Source organism: Phascolarctos cinereus, unplaced genomic scaffold (assembly GCF_003287225.1).
Source record: "Phascolarctos cinereus isolate Bilbo 61053 unplaced genomic scaffold, phaCin_HiC Scaffold_1;HRSCAF=81, whole genome shotgun sequence".
NCBI classification, from domain to species: Eukaryota; Metazoa; Chordata; class Mammalia; order Diprotodontia; family Phascolarctidae; genus Phascolarctos; species Phascolarctos cinereus.
In genome coordinates this window covers 248,217,647-248,234,654 of record NW_027555514.1, presented here as the reverse complement: position 1 = coordinate 248,234,654, position 17,008 = coordinate 248,217,647, and the positions used below count along the sequence as shown (strand labels likewise).

Below are 17,008 nucleotides of genomic sequence, written 5' to 3'. Positions count from 1 at the left end.
AAAGTGCTTTGCAAACCATAAAGCTCTCTTTAATTCCGAATCGTTATAATTCTTGTGTATACTTATACGGCCTCATCCCAAAATCTATATGATAGAAAATTGGATGGCTCAATTATAGCTTTCAAATGCCTTACCATAAACTAAAACCATAGATGACAAATGAGAGAAATAGAGAATTGTTCAAGGAAATGAGGAATTACTAAGATGCTTTAGAGTAATTTCCCATTTCCTTGAATAATGATCTCATCCTCTCATTTGTCATAAACATTTTTAAATTTTATATAACATCAGCAAGAGAAATAAACCAAATACAGTATCAGAACCCTGTTGATATGAAAGTAAGAGCCAGGAATCTCAAAACGTCCTTTGGAGTGTTAGATGTCTCCATAGGTGGGAACATAAGCTTAGCAATTCTCATTAAGCATCCTTAAATAAAACAGTCCATCATAAAGGATTTGGAATCCAACTTGTTTTGTTCCTCATGTTTAGATAGCGCACGTTAGATGCTTAATAAATGTTAGTTAAATTTCTTGACCTTGTTGGAGTTCTGTTGTTTATTTTTGAGACTACAGTACATTGTATTTTTTTTTCTTCTTTTGAGTCAATGGTGAAGAAGATAAATCTGAATTCCATCTTAGCCATTTTATGTCCTCATGAAATCTGTCAATGAGACACATTCAAAAGTACACGATTATGTGAGATACATTTAAAGCAGTCAAACTGCACTTTGAAACGTGAAATGAAATTTGCCATTAGTCTATCAATTAACTACTTAGGAGCTCACATATAATCAGAAATTCTGGGGGGAAAAATTCCGTTTGTTAATCATTGAATAAAATCCTATTAACATTTAGATATGCATCTTCTAGGTATTGTTTCTTTTAGTGGGTTATATCTCAAAGAATACAATATGTGTCACTAGGGTAATTGAAAAACATCACTATATTTTGCAATTAACAGATAAAGTCGCAGGTGATAAATATTCAGCTCTTAAACACCCAGGAAATTGTCACTTTGATAAATTAATTGGAAATAAAGTATGATTTTATTTTGTTGGACTTTTTAATTTTTTTTGCTGGATTTTTTTTTCTTTAAAGAAGTAATAAAAAATAGTTCTTACAATTCCCATGAATCCACTTTTGCCTCATTTTCCTTACCTTATATATAACAATAACAATAACAACAATAACAATAATATCTAATATCATGCAAAATAATTTTAAAAGTAATAACATTAACTAGCATTTATATGGTCCTTCAAGGTTTGCAAAGTACTTCATATATGTTACTTAATTTGATCCTCACAACAACCCTGGGAGGTAGGTGTTATTATAATTCCCATACACAAATGAGGAAACTGAGGCTGAGAGCAGGTTAGTGACTTGCCCAAGGTCACAAAGCTATTAAGTATCTGAGGTAGGATTTGAACTCATGTCTTCCTGACTCTAAGTCCTGACTCTAACATTATATCCAATGTGCCATCTACTAATAACTGCTCCTTTCACACAGTGATTGTTGTAAAGATGAAAGAGATAACATATTTGAAGGTTTAGGGCTATTTAGACAGGGAAATAGAAAAACACGTAGATAGAAAGGCAGATAAATAAATAGAAAATGTATTAAGTGATTATTGTGTGCCAGAAATGTGCCAAGTATTAGGAATACAAACACAAGCCAAAAAGCAAAACACAAACAAACAACTAAACAAAACAAAAACCAGTTCCTACTGTTGAGGATCTTATATTGGGGAGGACAACAGACAAATTGATTCTTTTTCCTGACTCCAAGACCATCAGTATAGGTAAGACAGTTCACTGATTCATAGATACAAACACACTGTGAGGTTGTAGAGCTCTCTCTATATGAGGTTGCTTTAAAAAAAAAACACCTTGATAAAATGTTCATTTCCTAGTACACTGAATAAAACCATAAATGATCAAATAATTACAGTTCAAATACCTTCAGATTCATGTTTACTTTTTTCTTTCAATAGCTTAAAAAAAAGTCTTCACACTTTTCCCATTCTTCCCTATAATCTCTGTAAAATTGAGGGGGAAGGTAATTAATGATTATTATTTTGGAGCTGGGTTAACTGTGACAAAAGGGTCCCACACATATATGCATACATATGTGTCTGAATATATATGAATATACACACACATATATTCATACATGTGTATATACACATGTATGTGTATGGGGAGATGGAGGGAAGGATGGGAGAGAGGGACAGATAAGGAAAACAGGAGGGGAAAGGGGAGAGGGGAGAGGGAGGGAGAGAGGGAGGGAGGAAGGGAGGAAGGAAGGAAGGAAGAAAGGAAGGAAGTAAGGAAGGAAGGAAGGAAGGAAGGAAGAAAGGGAGGGAGGTAGGGAGGGAGGGAGGAAGAGAGGGAGGGAAGGAAGAAGAGAAAGAAACACACACACCTGGGATTTCATCAGTGTAGAGAATTCCTGTAGTAGAAATCCCCTCCACCAAGGGAGAGATGCAATTTGTCTGTAATTTATATATGTACTCAGAGGGCTACATGCAACATTGAGGCATTCATACAGCTAATATATATTGGAGGGAGGACTTGAAAGCATTTTTTCCAGCTTCTCTCTTCTTTCCTTTCCTCCTTTATCAGTATCTTCCCCGGTCCTTCCCTCTTCTCTCTCCTCTCTCCTCCCCCATTCTCCTTCTCTTTGTCTCTCTCCCCTCTCTTTCCCTCCCTTTCTGTATCATGTTTCACATAGTATGCCGATCAATGATGTTATGATTTTCTCTGATTTAGATGTTTTCAAATAAATGTTATTGATTTTTCCCTTGACCTCATTTTTCTGATTACTTTCAGAAGTTCTCATGGGTCAACATTTACAGTTTGTATTTTCTAGGCTATTAAGCCAGAGGATATTCTCACAATTAGGAACAAACCTATGCATAGCTACAAATACCAACATAACAATTGATGCCATATAATTCAATAGTTGTTTGTCTAAAGCAAATGTAATTATTCTGATTCCACTCACTGCTGTCATTCACCATTATTTGGCCATCTTTAACTTTAAATGTATAGCCAACTCTCTATTGTCTGTGTTAATCGAGAGAAGTGATGCAGATGGCACAAATAGCAAACATGCCAGACCCCCTCACTCTCAATAGATAGTGGAGCAATGGTGATGACAGTTTCCAGGCTATGTGCACCCACCCATGAGGGTGAATGGGAAGACAGTGGGAGGGAAAATACTTGGCTTTCTAGCCGTAATTCTCCAGTCTAGCCAAATTGGACATATTATTCCTAAAGCAGAATAAACATAATGGATATGGAAAATTTAGAGAAGCATGGGCAAACTTATATGAATGGATGAAGAATAAGTTGGCAGCACCAGAAAAATACATACATACACATATATGCATATATGTGTGTGTGTATGCCTGTGTGTGTGTGCATGCATAAATATGCAAGGGGGAGGGAAGAAAAAAATTATATAACTTTGTTGTATATTTGGAGCAAATAGCAAGTGGTAAATTTGCAGTTTTATGTGTAATCACCTTTTTATTATACTGTCGTGGAAATGCTTGTTTTGTTCCATGAATTGAAAATAAATTAACTTTTTAAGAAATCTGGACTCAGACTTTAAAAATAAAATAATGATGTGTAATAGTAATGACGAAGTTTAATCCAAGGGAAGAGATGAGAAATGTATGTACCTTATTTTTAGAAGTGGGGGACTATGGGTGTGGAACATGGAATATACTATTAGATTTAGTTGATGCTTTTATTTAAGCTAGGCAATGGGGTTAAATGACTTGCCCAGGGTCACACAGCTAGTAAGTGTTATGTGTCTGAAGCCTCATTTGAACTCAGGTCCTCCTGAATCCAGGGCCAATGCTCTATTCACTGCGCCACCTAGCTGCCCCTAGTTGATACTTTTTGCTGAACTGCTTTTTCTCCTCTTTTTTTTTTTTATTCCTTATACAAGACATGGTTTGCTGGGCTGGGAAAAGGGAAGGATGTGTTTGAAAATTTAGGCTATATAAAAATAAAAACACATCAATACAGTTGGAAATTCAAAAAGAAAATCATTTGAAGGAGTAAATCAGGATGCACATGTATTTGCCTCAATGCAAATATGAATTTAGATTAGCTCCATTAAAAAGAATGTCCTGGCCGTCTATGTTTCTGACTAATAGCTTTCAAATACACAGAGGCATCATGGTATCATGGAAAGCACTCTGGACTTGAAGTAGGAAGAAATGAATTTGAATCCTGGCTCTGTTTGCTAGGCATGTATCATTAGTCAAATTGCACAAATTGGAGATAACCTGGGATGGCTGTGAGGATCAAGTTAGATAATGATACTTTGTATCCATAAATGTGTTTTGTTGTTTCAAGAGTATTCCTCCAAGAAACATTTACTAAACACCTATCTCCCAGGTACTGTGCTAAGAGGTGAAGATACAAAGACAGACAAAAAGACAACCCATGCCCTTAAGGAACTCAAAATCTAATGGAGGAGACAACATGTTAAGAACTGTGCACAAACAAGATATTATGCAGAGAAATTAATTGGAGAGAATCTCAGAGGGAAGGCACAAAAATTAAGAGTAGCCAGTAAAGGCTCCTTGCAGAAGGTGGAATTTTGTGAGGTTTTAAAGAAGCTAGAAAGAGGAAACTAGGAGGGAGAACATTCCAAGCTTTTGGGACAGCCATGGAAAACCACATTGGAGTCAGGAGATGAGAGTGTTTTCTGAAAGCTACAGGAAGAAGGTCATTGTCACTGAAATATAGCATACAGGGAGGGGAGTAAGATGTCAAAAGAGTAGAAAAGTAAGAAGAGGTCAAGTTATGATGGGCTTTAGAAGGCAAACAGAGGACTTTAGATTTGATTTTGGATGGGGTTTACTGGAGACAGAGACAAAGAGAGACAGAGAGAGACAGAGACAGAGAGATGGGGGGGAGACCCGCACTTTAGGAATGACTTTGAAAGCTGAGTGGAAGATGAACTAAAACAGGAAGAGACTTGAGGCAGAGAATCAACCAGCAGGCATTGCAGTAGTCCAAGAATAAGGAAATGAAAGTCTATACCAAGGTGATGGTAGCATCATAGGAAAGAAGGGGGCAAATACAAGAGATATTGCAAAGCTGTAATTGACAGGATCTGGCAACAGATCAGATATAGGAGATAAGAATAAGGAATCAAATATGACATCAAAGTTGAGAGCCTGGGTTGCTGGGACAATGGTCATGCTCTTGACAATAATAGAGAAGTCCAGAAGAACAGAGGCTTTCGGGGAAAGGTAATGGATACAGTTTCAGACACATTGAGTTTAAGATTCTATGGGACATTTATTTCAAGATATCCAATAGTTATAGAAGCCAGATGAGATCAGGAAAGAGATCTGAGAATCATCTGCAAAGAGATGATAGTTAAATCCATAGGAGGTGATGACATCATCAAGCAAATTTTCTATTTTTATTACCATTACTGTTATTAGATGAGCTTGGAGGAATAAAGGCAATTAGAAACTGGTGCGGCCAAGGAAGAAGGCATAGATAGGGCATTTGATTCTAGAAAAGCAATTGAATTTGAAAAAAAAAGGTACAGGCTAAGTCTAATTGATGTTGGTGAAGTGTTACACTCTTCTTGCCTTTGTGTGTGTGTGTGTGTGCTATACTATTTGAGTTTTTTTAATTTTCTGTTTTCCAAATGAATTATTTTAGTTACTTTGTCCCCCCTCAATATCCCCCAATTGAACAATTAAAAAACTAAGATAATTTTGATTACATTAAAAAAAGGTTTGTACAAATAAAACAAATGTAGTCAAGATCAGAAGGAAAACACAAAATTGGGGAATTTTTTATAGCCAATTTATCAGATAAAGGTCTCCTATCTAAAATATATACAGAACATTGCAAATTAATAAGAATATGAGTCATTCCCCAATTGATAAATTGGTCAATGGCAGTTTTCTGATGAAGAAATCAAAACAATTTATCGTCATGTAAAAAATTCCCTAAATAATTATTGATTAGGGAAATGCAAATTAAAACAACCTTGAGATATCATTTTCATACCTATCAAATTGGTTAAAATGATATTGTTGGTGGAATTGGGAACTACTCCAACCATTTTGGAGAACAATCAAGAATTGTACTCCTCTTTGATCCAGCAATGCCACTACTTGGTCTATTTATGAAGATAATTAGGGGAAAAGGAAAAGAATCTATAAGCAGCTCTCTTTCCGATGGCAAAGAATTGTAAACTGCAGTGATGCCCATCAGCTGGGGAATGGCTAAACAACTTGTGGTATACAGTTGTGAGGGAATACTACTGTGCTATAAGAAGTGACGAGCTCGATGATTTTAGAAAAAACATGGAAAGACTGAGAAGTGAAATGAGCAGAACCAAGAGAACATCGTATACAGTAGCAGTACTATTGTTTTAAGAATAACTTTGAATGAATAAGTTATTTTGACTATTATAAATATGAAAAATAACTATAAAGGACATGAAGAGAAAGATGCTATCTGCACCCAGAGAAATAATTGATAAGTAGGTGTATAGAATAATTTTACTTATATAATATATCTATTTGTGTCTAATGGTAGCCATCTCTAGGGCAGGGGTGTAGGGAAGAAAAAAAAAAGAAATTTACATGATAATATTGTTGCATATTTGAAAGGAATAGCAAGTTGTGCATAGCAGATTTGCAGTTTCATGTGCAATCATCTTTTTATTATACTGTCATGGAAATGCTTGTTTTATTCTATAAATTAAAAATAAAATTTAATAATTAAAAACAATATAAACAAATCTGACATATATTTACAAATCCAGGCAGGGAAATCCCACATTAGCCATTTTAAGTTCAACATCCCTCTATCCAAAGGTAAAGTGGAATTTTTCATCTTTCATTCTTTTGGACTTGTGGGTTCTCATTTCATTCATCAAAGCTCTCAAATTGAGAAATACCCTTTAATTTTATATACTTGAATCAGTTCCTTATATATCTTAGAAATGTGACCTTTATCAGGAAACTTGTAGCGAAGATTTTTTTTCTAGTTATCTACTTCCTTTCTAATTTTAGTATGATAGATTGGATCATGCAATAGCTTGTAAAATTTTATTTAATCAACATTTTCCCTTTTATCTTGTGGGATCCTTTATCATTTGCTCATTTGTTTAATCATGAATGCCTCCCCTTTCCATTGATTGAAAAGAGTCCTTCTTCCTTGCTCCTCTTAAAAATTTATGATGTGACCTTTTACAAATAAGTCATGTGTCCATGCTTATCTTGGTGTATTCTGTGAAGTGTCGATCTATGACTTTCTGCCCCAGTGATGTCCAGTTTTCCCAGTAGTTTTTGTCAAGTAATTGTTATCTTTGGGTTTACTTAACACCATACTACTTTGCTTCTGCATCTTGTGTACCTAATTTGTTCTACTGATTAAATTCTCTTTTTTTAAATCAGTGCTACGTCATTTTAATGATTCCTGCTTCTTGTACTATTTGAGATCTGCTGCTAATATACTGTGCCCTTTCCCTCCTGCTGTCCTCTTCTATTTTATGGGTGACCTCACTCCAGTGTCATTCATAATTATGATTGTTGTAAATCTCCCTCTATCCTGTCCTTTCTTTATTTCTGTACATTCTTTACTTGTACTTCACTCTTCAGAGAAGAAAGTGGAAGAATAAAGAAAAGTGACCAGACAAATGTAATCTTCTAAATCAAACAGCCTTTCTTATTGTAGCTCTTCTCTTCTCCTCATCCCACCTCTCATCCAGAGTTTTCCTCTTTCTTCCTTTTCCTTCTAATCATGCCTTCACATTCCTCCCTCTAACTTTTCTATTTTGTTTCACTTTCAACTATTCCCTTACCTACCCTACTTTCCCTCTTAGACTCTTCTCTATCCCCTTCTCACCCTGTCCCTTTTTCCCTTTCGAATTTAATGTATGTCTTTGCCAAGATCTGGCAGGAGAGGGAAGGCAAGGTTGTGTAATTACTTTTTACTTTTCTACTTTTTTTATCTTATCTGTTTCAAATGAGAGTGAGCTTCATGGGACCACCCTTCCTCCCAGGAGAGGGAGAGGGAAGAGTGGAGGGAGAGAGGGAGACACACACACACACACACACACACACACACACACACACACGTGCGCATGCACACACATACACACACACACACTTTATAGTATGCACCTCTGTTATGCAATAATGATTTTCTTTCATTTCTTCCTTCTTTCCTCCCTAGTAGACTCCTGTCCCTCCTACCTGTCTCTTCCTAAGACAAAAGTGAACCACTCACAGACCTTTGTCATTTAAACTTTTTTCTGATAATTAAAGATATGAGGATTCTCATAAAACATCTGTCTTTCATTTCCCTGTTAACATGTAAACAATCCACCCTCATATATTTCTTTCAATTATACAGATACACATATCTTTCTATATTTCTCTTGGCACCTGCCTTTCCATTTCCAAATGTCTGTTTCCCCTCTGGCCTTTTCATCAGGAATACTTGGGAATCCTCTATTTCATTAAAAATTTATTTTCCCCCACTGTAGATTAGACTTAGTTTTGCTAAATAGGTTTTCCATGGCTCTAAAACTTCATTTCTTGACTCTTGGAATACAACAATCCAAACTCTTCTCATTTTATTTTGGCAGCTGCTAAAACCTGTGTAATCCTTATTTTGGACATTTGGTATTTGAACTGCTTTTTGGCTGCTTGTAGTGTATTTTTTTTTAACCTGGAAGCTCTGGATTTTGGCTTATGATATTCCTGGAAGTTTTCATTTTGGGGTTTCTTTTAGGAGGTGACTGTTGGATTCTTTCTGTTTTCATTCTGCTCTCTGATTCTATAAGTTCTGGCCAATTTTCATTTATATTTTCTGAAATACAGCATTTAGAATTTTTTTCTGATTATAATCTTAGATGGTCAGAAAATTCTAAACCTATCTCTTTTCCAAGTCAGTTGTTTTTGATATATTTTCTCACATTTTCTTTTTTTCCTTTTTTATTTTATTTTTATATTTCATGTTGTATTGCTGATTCATTGTTTTCTAGCCAGCCATTCTAATTTTCAGGGTATTCATTTCTTGAATGAAGTCTTCTACCATCTGTTCCAAGGTATCAGCTTTCTTCACCGGTCTTTCCTCCCTGTCTTTTCCATTCTGTAGTCATTGCTTCATTTCTTCCAGATACATTTGCAATCTTTGTGGTCAAGACAATTTTTTTATTGAGGCATTACCTGGACTTCTGGGTCATCTTTTGGGTTTACCTCCAGACATTTCTCAAACCAACTTATTTTTTCTTCTTGATGGTCAGAAATTTTCTTGGTTTGCTCAAGGATTTTTTTTTGGGGGGGGAGAATGTCAAACTTTAGTCAAATTGAGTATGGTGGTCCAGTCTAGCCCCCTCCTAAAGGGACTTCAGAGAAGCTTCTGACCTTAATTCAGTCTGGGGGCCCCCCACTTGTCGCAGGACTTTTTGATCTTTCTCCTGTAGGATTCATCTGAAGTCCTTCCTTCCTCCTTTTGGATTTGTGCATCAATCCTGTGCTGGGTTCCCACCATCAAGTTCAGGGCTTGCTTGAGCTGGATTTTGACTAGAACTGTTCTGCCTCACTTGGGCCACAGGTGCAGAAATGGCCCCAGCCTGGATTGGACCACATCTCTCTGCTATGCTAGGGTAAAGTTCATCCTCTATTGGGTTTGGGTCAACATTAGGCTCTGGAATCTCTTGGAAAGCTGGGAGGGGTCCACCTTGATCACCCTCAGGCAGTTCTGTTGGCTTCAGGCAGCCAGCCACATGTCTAGGAAAGGCTAAGCTATGTATACAGCATGGTTAGGGCAGGAGGGCCACGTGCTAGAACCTTTTCAAACTCCCCAACTCCCCAAAAACCCTCTGTTCTGACTAGGAGAAGGCTGAGACTGGCTGGCCCTGGATGTATCAGAGTTCAGGCAGGGAGCACTGGTACTACCTGAAGGCTCCAGGAGCAGCTGCTTGTAATCAGCCCTCTGAGCTTCACCAGAACATCCCAGAATCACGGTAGGGTCCCAGGGATCCCTCTGTGGATTTCTGGATAGGATGGAGGAGTCACCAGAAATATAGTTTATGTTGCCTTTCTGGGCCAGACCAGCTTTGACATTACAGATAAATAATGAAACTGTTTACCCATGTATGGCTTGTGGACAGCTTCCTTGCTTTAAAGGCTGAACATCTATGTCTTTGTTAGTTTCTTCCTGAAATAAACTGTTCCTTCTCATAGATAGATGATCAGGGATGTAAAATGGTTGAAATATAATTTAAAGAGCAGCTGACCAGAAATAATTGTGGTAGAAATAAGGTCTGAAAGACTATTAAATTACAAATTTGGATAATTATGTCTTAGATATGAAGTCATGACTGACATGGGAGAATAGAAGGCACACAAAAAGGATTGTAAATGTTTATTCTCCTATGACATACAACATGATAGGATATTCCATGATAATACCTGCAAATAAAAACTTGTAATTTTTTGCCTTGTACTCTACATGAATATAATCAAGACTAGAAAAATTTGTAACTACAGACAGTAGTAGCCATGCTCTGAAATATAATGAAATCATTTAGGGATTCTTTGTAATCCAAATACCAGGAAGATAGAAGGATGCAGTTAAAGGGTAAAGTCTAGTGGAGGCAAATTTAATTCAAGTATTCTATATTGGAAGCTAACCAAAAGCTAGGGGGAGGGAGGGAGGGAACAGAGAGGGAGAGTTTGTCACCAAGTCTTCCAGGAAATTACAGTGAACATTACAATGGTGGTTCATTTAGTATGGGGGTGGGGGTGGGAAGAGTCAGCAGAAGGAGGAAGACAACTTCCCTGCACATTTCAAGAAGCAAACTCACTCAGAATTAGATAGCAGTTTCTTCCAGAAGATACCTGTGTCCACCTAATAACCTACAGAGGAGAGTTACTGAACTGCCCTTCGTTGGGGGAAGGTGGAGGGTGGGGGAAGTGGAATCTACAGCCAATAACAATAGTGTATTAGAGATTCTGAAGTAAGGCTGCTTCAAGATGTTAAGCAAAGAAATTCAAAGCTGTCTAGGAAAGTAATCTACTTGAGTGTTTTGTTTTTCAATCTGCTTGATTTGTAATATGTCACCTGTGAGTGAAGTTAAGGCAGGGATTATATTTGCTTTTTTTTTTTCTTGAGGGAGGAAGCTGTAATCCCAATGACTAACACAGTGCCTGGCACACTGCTATTGTTCAGTCATTTCCAACTCTTTGTGATCCCATTTGGAGCTTTCTTGGCAAAGATACTAGAGTGGTTTGCCATTTCCTTCTCCAGGTCATTTGACAGATGAGGAAAACTGAGGCAACCAGGGTTAAGTGACTTGCCCAAGGTAACACAGCTAGGAAGGTCCTGAGGCCAGCTTTGAACATAGGAAGATGAGCCTTCCTGACTTCAGGCTGGGAGCTGTCTACTTTGACACCTACCTACATTTAGCTACGTTAGCATTTCACTTTGTATTACATTTGTGACTTTTTTCCTGTCGCCCATTACATTATAAGCCTGTTGAGGGCAAAGGCTTTGTCTTAATTTTCCTTTTATCTGAATCAGCACTTGCAACAGGGCATTACACACAGTAGGTGCTCAAAACATGTTTACTGAATTGATCTGGTACTCTCTGAGATAATCTTGAAGGCAATGTAGTACAGCAGATTGAATTCCACGCTTGCAGCCAGTAAGACATCTTCCTGAGTTCAAACCCAGCCTCAGATACTCACTAGCTGTGTGACCCTGAGTAAGTCACTTAACCCTGTTCACCTCAGTTTCCTCATCTGTAAAAATGGGCTGAAGAAGGAAATGGCAAACCACTCTATTATCTCTGCCAGGAAAACCTCAAGTGGGGTCACAAAGAGTCAGACACAACTGAACAACTCAACAAACAAGACGCTACACAGCCTTAATGGGATAGTAAACAGACAGTGATCACTGGCATATTGATAAATGTTTATTAGAGATATTTAACAATAAGTAAAACAACATGCAAGTAGGAACCTCTAAAATAGGGGTTCTTAATCTGAGGTGTGTGAATTTGTTTTAAAAAAACTAAGTATTTTAATATAATTTGTTATTTTGGTAATCCTATGTTTTCTTTTATGAATTCCAATATATTCTCAGGAGTCCGTAGGTTTCACCAGACTACCAAATGCCAGAAGGGTCCATGATGCAAGAAGATTAAGAATTCCTGTACTAACAAAACAAGCCTAATAAATACTAATAATTAACAAAGTAGCTTATTTGGTGGCAGATTGTCAATTTTATGGGTGATTTTTAAAGCCTTCTCTCTTCCATTTCTTGTGGCCTACAATTTGTCCATATCATTGCTCATTTTAAGAAAGTGTTAAAGAAGGAGAAAGAGACACCCCAGGGACTGGGAGAAAGATATCAACCAATTAATTGCTAGGTAGTGAGAGAAATGATTATTTGTCTCTTGTACTTAATAGCTAGTTATTGTACTGGAACTAATGCTTTTTTTTCCCTTTTCTTTTTCCTCATCCAGAAACCAACTGGTGTTGAAAAGCTTTCTCAAAGATTTACCCAGGCCAAGATCTAACCAGACAGCAAAAGAAATCCTAAGTTTAGGCTAATGGGAAGATTCCTACTCAAGCTTGAAAAATTATTGATTCTCCCTTTCATCAGACAGGTGGTATGGAAATTGGTAAGTCTCTTTGACCAAGATTTGAGTGAGCCAGTTCAATACCCCAAGACTCTCATTGTAATATAGCCCAGCCACTCATTGTGATATTCATTGTCTCATTGATTGTTACCAAGCAGAATTGATTGCCACCCTTGGGAACACTTGCTCTTCCAAGAGTATACAAACTGTGAGCCCACCACCCATGAGGGGTCTTTGGCACTTGACAGGGCTACTGAAATCCTTTTATTAATAAATACGCTAGGCTTACTAATAAAATGATTAAATTACCCAGAAACTATATCTCTCGAAATTTTTAAATGCCACAGTCTCAACTTTTCTACTCATATACAAGGTTAGGCTATGTTGGACATACTGGTTGAAATGAAATTACTAGATTTAATGTCCCTGTGTCATCACTGAGAGACATTTGGAAGTGGTGAGTAGATAACCAAGTACCAGCCTGGGAGTCAGGAAGACCTGGGTCTAGGTACTACCTCTGACAATATTGGGCAGGTTCTTTAAATTATAGGAACTCCCAGCAAGTTGCTGATTCAAATCAGTGGAGGTGGGAATTTCAACACCAGTAGGTCCAGCCTTAAAAATACATACATACATACACACATACATACACACACACACACACACACACACAAACATACATAATACATACACCCTTATCATTGATAGTTTCTGATTCTCTTTGTTGCTGAAAAGCAAGCTACTGCTTGCTGTTCTTTTTATCTCTCTCTCTCTCTCTCTCTCTCTCTCTCTCTCTCTCTCTCTCTCCTCTCCCTCCTCTCCTCCCTCCCTCCCTCCCTCCTCCCTCCCTCCCTCTCTGTCTCTCTCTCTCTCTCTCTCTCTCTCTCTCTCTCTCTCTCTCTCTCTCTCTCTCTCTCTCTCTCCCTCTCTCTCTCTCTCTCTCTCTCTCTTCTCTCTCTCTTCTCTCTCTCTCTCTCTCTCTCTCTCTCTCTCTCTCTCTCCCTCTCTCTCTCAACTGGGAGAGATCCTCAACCTGAGGATACTAGTTTCCAATCTCTGCCTCTTTGCATTTGTCCTCCATGTTTAAGGAATAAGCAGTTGGGGATGGCCATGATCTGGTGAGTTTTGAAAGGTCACTGGACCAAACTACCAAAAATCTAGGAGCTGGAGTTCCTGTTGTGATTTAACAGATGCCACATGGTAACGATGCTCAGAGCAACCTGCATGGCACAAGCCACAAGTAGCAGAGATGCAGATTCATCTCCCCCATTCAACACTGAAGTGAATTTGGTGGAGCAAATGCTATGTAGAAACTGTGGTCATGTCAAAGCCCACTCCTTCCCAGGGACTAAGGTGATACAGGGGTCAGTATACTCCCAAGCACTGGCAAGGGGGGATTTTATAGTTCTGTTTTTGTTGTGTCTTCACAGTAAATATCTACTTGCAAAAGTCAAAAATAAGGTGCACAAAGAAGGAGAAACAGAGTAAAAAACTAGAAAAGAACAGAACAAGGGGAAAGAATACTCTAGTGACCATGCTAAAAGATTGTTCACCTCTGTAGCTTTTATTTAACACTTTGCCTACAATTCTTGTGCAGCTTGGACAAGTTATATAGCTTTCTTTAGTTTACAAAAGTTCAGAAATATTATGCAATCTCATGCAGATATCTAAAGGTTTTCAACACTTCGAAGTCATTATTTGGATAAGGCACAGACCACTAGACCAAAGAGTCTCTTAAAGGGGCCCCATATTTCTCAAACTCTTCCAAATGCATTTAGATTAGAAAACAAAACAGGAACGCCAAGCCAAAACACAAAACAAACAAAAAACCAAAACAATAAAAACAAACAACCCCCCCCCAAAAAAACTAAAAAACAAAAGGGAGTAATTCAAAGTAATTGAAATAGCCAACTATAAAATATGAATAGCTCTTAGGACATCTCTTGAGGGCTCTAAAGAATCTGGAAGAGTTTTCAGAAGAAACCTCAGAGGAAAGCCAATGAGCACGGTTGATATGGGTGAAGTCATGTGCCTGTTACACAGCTCGCTGCTGGGATATTAAATCTTGCAAAGTGTAAATTATGCCAAGCAGTTTGCAAAAATGTCAAAGTCCAGTCTATATGAGTGCAGCCCTCAAAGTCAATGTTGATAAAAGCATGCTGTCTATCCCCAGGGTTGGGAACACAGTCAAGAAACTTTGGGTATGTGGACTTTTTCCACCAGTGATGGACCAAATATCAGGAATTAGAGTAAGTCGTAGGGACTTATCTGGGGTTCAGAGAGATAATAAATAATAATTATCAATATTAATAGTAAATAAAATAACGATGATGATAGCCAATATTTATATAGCACCTATTACGTGTCAGGTGATATGCTAAGCACTTAACACATTTTTATCTCATTTTTTTCCCTCGCTACTATAGAAGGTAGGTACTATATGGGGCAGCTAGGTGGCACAGTGAATAGAGTGTTGGCCCTGGGGTCAGGAGGACCTGAGTTCAAATGTGACCTCAGATGCTTTTTAGCTGTGTGGTTCTGGGCAAGTCACTTAACCCTGTTTGCTTTAGTTTCCTCATCTGTCAAATAAATGATCTGGAGAAGGAAATGGCAAACCACTCTAATATCTTTGCCAAGAAAACCCCAAATGGAGTCATGAAGCACCCGACGCAACTGAAAATGACTCGGTAACAACAGAACTGGTATAATCCACATTGTATAGATGAGGAAACTGAAGCAAACAGAGGTTAATTGACTTGTCCAGGACCCTAGCTAGCGAGAGCCTGAGGCCACATTTGAACTCAGATCTTACTGACTCCAGGCCCAGAGCTCTATACACTTCACCACCTAGCTGCCCCCAAGACATCAAGTGATTTGCTGAGTGTCATATAGCTAAGTGACAGAGGATAGGCCTGAACCCAGTTCTTTCTGATTCCCAGCCCAGAATGCTCTCACCACGTCATGCTGCCTCTTAGATATGTGGGGGTGGGGAGAAGGAATTAGAGAAGGGTGTTTGTTTTGACTTTACTTTTTTTTTTCAACTATCAAACATTTATTGTTTCTCCCTCTCATACTACTCCCCCTTTCTTAAAGGAAAAAAGGGGAAAAAGGGAAAACAAAACCATTATAACAAGATATATAGTTAAACAAAATCAGAGCCCATATTCCATCTGACTACCATTTTGTCGGTGGCAAGAATCCCTAATTAGGAAATCCCCTGTTCCCATCCAGATCAGAGCCAATGCTGTAACTTAGAGTCTTAGAGAGTTGCCTAGGGCACCAAGAAGTAAGTGATTTGCCCAGAGTTGCAAACCTACTATGTGTCAGAGATGAGATTTGAACCCATGTCTTCTTGATCTGAGGCCATCCCTCTTTCTATCCCTCAATACTTCTGTATTGCGAAAGACCACTTTAACTTATGCTGGCCATAAAAACCAGTTAAGTATTATTGGGTTAAGAATGGTCATTCACATTGAATTATATAGCCAAAGTATACACAGCATGGTCCAAAGGTCTTATTACAGTTTTGAGTTTAATGGATTTTTAGAATTTTCCTACTTCTCTGATGCCCAAAAATCTGAGTGCAGTTTTAAGCTTAATGTAATAACTAATAATAAGAGCTAACATTTATATAGCACTTATGTGCCAAGTGCTATGCTAAGCACTTTATAATTAGAATTTTATTTGATAGTCACAATAACCTGGGGAGGCAGGTGCTCTTATTATCCCCATTTTACAGATGAGGAAACAGGCAAACAGAGGCTAAGTGACTTACCAAAGGTCATATAGTTACTGCAAACATCTGAGGCTGAATTTGAATTCAGGTCTTCCTGTCTCTGGGCCCAGTGCTCCAATCAATGAGGCACCTAACTGCATCTTGTTGTCAAATGTTTGGTGATTATTTAAAAAATGATGAATATGAAGAATTCAGGGGAAAAAAAGAGAGAAGACGTATAGGAAATGCTGCAGAGGCCAAATCTGAACTGGAATCTTCCTCACTTCCTGGAGTTCTATCAAACTGTACCACCTAGCTTTGCACTAAGATTTTTGGGACATCCTGTAGGTAGGAAAATTAAAAGAAATTCTTTTGAGTATGTCAGCCTATATGTAATGTGATTTTGCTAGCAAAAGCAACCAGCCTGCTTATCTTCATTATTTTCATTTGAAAACAAGATATCCATCTTCTTTTAAAGCGTCCATTGTAGAAGACTTAATCCAGGAAATATTTTTTAGACTACCCTGGCTGAATTACCACTTGGCATCAGTCATTACTAATTCTGAATATTGGATTCAGAATTTTAACTAAGGAATAAATTGTATATCAGATTGGACATATATTTAATAGCTTTGTAAA

The 17,008-nt window shown here is 37.7% G+C and overlaps 1 long non-coding RNA gene across 1 annotated transcript in view; it reads left to right on the top strand.

Annotated features, from left to right (window-relative positions):
- LOC110213228 (uncharacterized) overlaps nt 1–12,957 on the top strand; it is a 96,847-nt gene extending 83,890 nt beyond the window's left edge. Inside the window, exon 3 of the long non-coding RNA XR_002325936.2 lies at nt 12,538–12,957. This is a non-coding gene — a long non-coding RNA (uncharacterized LOC110213228). The remainder of the gene's footprint in view (nt 1–12,537) is intronic.
- The last annotated feature ends 4,051 nt before the right edge of the window (nt 12,958–17,008 follow it).